Source organism: Coregonus lavaretus (genome assembly GCF_964263955.1).
Source record: "Coregonus lavaretus genome assembly, chromosome: 28".
NCBI classification, from domain to species: Eukaryota; Metazoa; Chordata; class Actinopteri; order Salmoniformes; family Salmonidae; genus Coregonus; species Coregonus lavaretus.
The window spans coordinates 36,115,202-36,118,109 of record NC_140015.1 but is presented as its reverse complement, the minus strand read 5'-3'; positions in this window follow the sequence as shown (position 1 = coordinate 36,118,109).

The following is a 2,908-nucleotide window of genomic DNA, read 5'->3' as shown; positions in this document are numbered from 1 at the left end:
GAGAGACACACACTCTGACAATAATGTCTTTGGCTACCAACTACCAACTACCTCACAACATCAAGTCTTCCCCGTTGTGTTGTTATCTAGCAGGGAACCTCGATGACCACCTTAATAGCTGAGTGAATTTAATGCGAAGATGAGAGCAGAGACATACAGTGGGGAAAAAAAGTATTTAGTCAGCCACCAATTGTGCAAGTTCTCCCACTTAAAAAGATGAGAGAGGCCTGTAATTTTTATCACAGGTACACGTCAACTATGACAGACAAAATGAGAAAAAAAATCCAGAAAATCACATTGTAGGATTTGTAATGAATTTATTTGCAAATTATGGTGGAAAATAAGTATTTGGTCAATAACAAAAGTTTCTCAATACTTTGTTATATACCCTTTGTTGGCAATGACACAGGTCAAACGTTTTCTGTAAGTCTTCACAAGGTTTTCACACACTGTTGCTGGTGTATTGGACCATTCCTGCATGCAGATCTCCTCTAGAGCAGTGATGTTTTGGGGCTGTCGCTGGGCAACACAGACTTTCAACTCCCTCCAAAGATTTTCTATGGGGTTGAGATCTGGAGACTGGCTAGGCCACTCCAGGACCTTGAAATGCTTCTTACGAAGCCACTCCTTCATTGCCCGGGCAGTGTGTTTGGGATCATTGTCATGTTGAAAGACCCAGCCACGTTTCATCTTCAATGCCCTTGCTGATGGAAGGAGGTTTTCACTCAAAATCTCATAAAACATGGCCCCATTCATTCTTTCCTTTACACGGATCAGTCGTCCTGGTCCCTTTGCAGAAAAACAGCCCCAAAGCATGATGTTTCCACCCCCAAGCTTCACAGTAGGTATGGTGTTCTTTGGATGCAACTCAGCATTCTTTGTCCTCCAAACACGACGAGTTGAGTTTTCACCAAAAAGTTATATTTTGGTTTCATCTGACCATATGACATTCTCCCAATCCTCTTCTGGATCATCCAAATGCACTCTAGCAAACTGCAGACGGGCCTGGACATGTACTGGCTTAAGCAGGGGGACACGTCTCGCACTGCAGGATTTGAGTCCCTGGCGGCGTAGTGTGTTACTGATGGTAGGCTTTGTTACTTTGGTCCCAGCTCTCTGCAGGTCATTCACTAGGTCCCCCCGTGTGGTTCTGGGATTTTTGCTCACCGTTCTTGTGATCATTTTGACCCCACGGGGTGAGATCTTGCGTGGAGCCCCAGATCGAGGGAGATTATCAGTGGTCTTGTATGTCTTCCATTTCCTAATAATTGCTCCCACAGTTGATTTCTTCAAACCAAGCTGCTTACCTATTGCAGATTCAGTCTTCCCAGCCTGGTGCAGGTCTACAATTTTGTTTCTGGTGTCCTTTGACAGCTCTTTGGTCTTGGCCAAAGTGGAGTTTGGAGTGTGACTGTTTGAGGTTGTGGACAGGTGTCTTTTAAACTGATAACAAGTTCAAACAGGTGCCATTAATACAGGTAACGAGTGGAGGACAGAGGAGCCTCTTAAAGAAGAAGTTACAGGTCTGTGAGAGCCAGAAATCTTGCTTGTTTGTAGGTGACCAAATACTTATTTTCCACCATAATTTGCAAATAAATTCATTAAAAATCCTACAATGTGATTTTCTGGATTTTTTTTCCTCAATTTGTCTGTCATAGTTGACGTGTACATATGATGAAAATTACAGGCCTCTCTCATCTTTTTAAGTGGGAGAACTTGCACAATTGGTGGCTGACTAAATACTTTTTTTCCCCACTGTATATTAGAGAGTTGGGCCAACTTTTAGAATTTTAAATATGGTTCTAATTCTAGACATTCAGTTACATAGAATAGTTTAAATATTCCTCATGTAATGTTAATGGGGAGCTAACATGGCTGTCATAGAATGTTCTAGTGTCATGTAAATGCATCATAATGCAGAAACCTCATTGGCCCAACTCTCTAAATGCATGGCTCTGGAAGGAGGCTATCTATCAGGTAAGAGAGAGATCTACTGGGTAAATACATGTTGGAAGATAAGAAGGCCAAGGGCTGGGCTGAGATTAGGGTCGTCACTATCTGGCCAAGCTGCAAAGTCCTAAACCCCACCTATTTCTACAATTAACATCGGATTTACCAACCTAACCCTAACCTTAACCTCCATGCTAACCTTATGCCAAGGTTAACCTTAACCACCATGCTAACCTTATGCCTAACCCTAACCTTAACCTCCATGCTAACCTTATGCCTAACCCTAACCTTAACCTCCATGCTAACCTTATGCCTAACCCTAACCTTAACCTCCATGCTAACCTTATGCCTAACCCTAACCTTAACCTCCATGCTAACCTTATGCCTAACCCTAACCTTAACCTCCATGCTAACCTTATGCCTAACCCTAACCTTAACCTCCATGCTAACCTTATGCCTAACCCTAACCTTAACCTCCATGCTAACCTTATGCCTAACCCTAACCTTAACCACCATGCTAACCTTATGCCTAACCCTAACCTTAACCTCCATGCTAACCTTATGCCTAACCCTAACCTTAACCTCCATGCTAACCTTATGCCTAACCCTAACCTTAACCTCCATGCTAACCTTATGCCTAAGGCTAACTTTACGATATAGCCTATTTTGACTTTGCAGCTTGGTCATCTAGTGGGAACCCAAGGGCTGTTCTGAGATTAGCCCCCTGAATCAGGACCCCAATACACCCCTACCAGCTGCCCTCTCAGCTGCCTGTTTCCTGTCTCTTTTTTTACTCAATCACATCTCCTCCACACAGTGTCAATGATGCTCTTTCCATTGGGAAACTCCCATCACACACACGTGAAGAACGTTTTCCCACCACAAGAAACTGATTGAGCCAAGTAGAGTTATACTGATAACACATGTGTGTGCGTACAAACACACACACACACACACA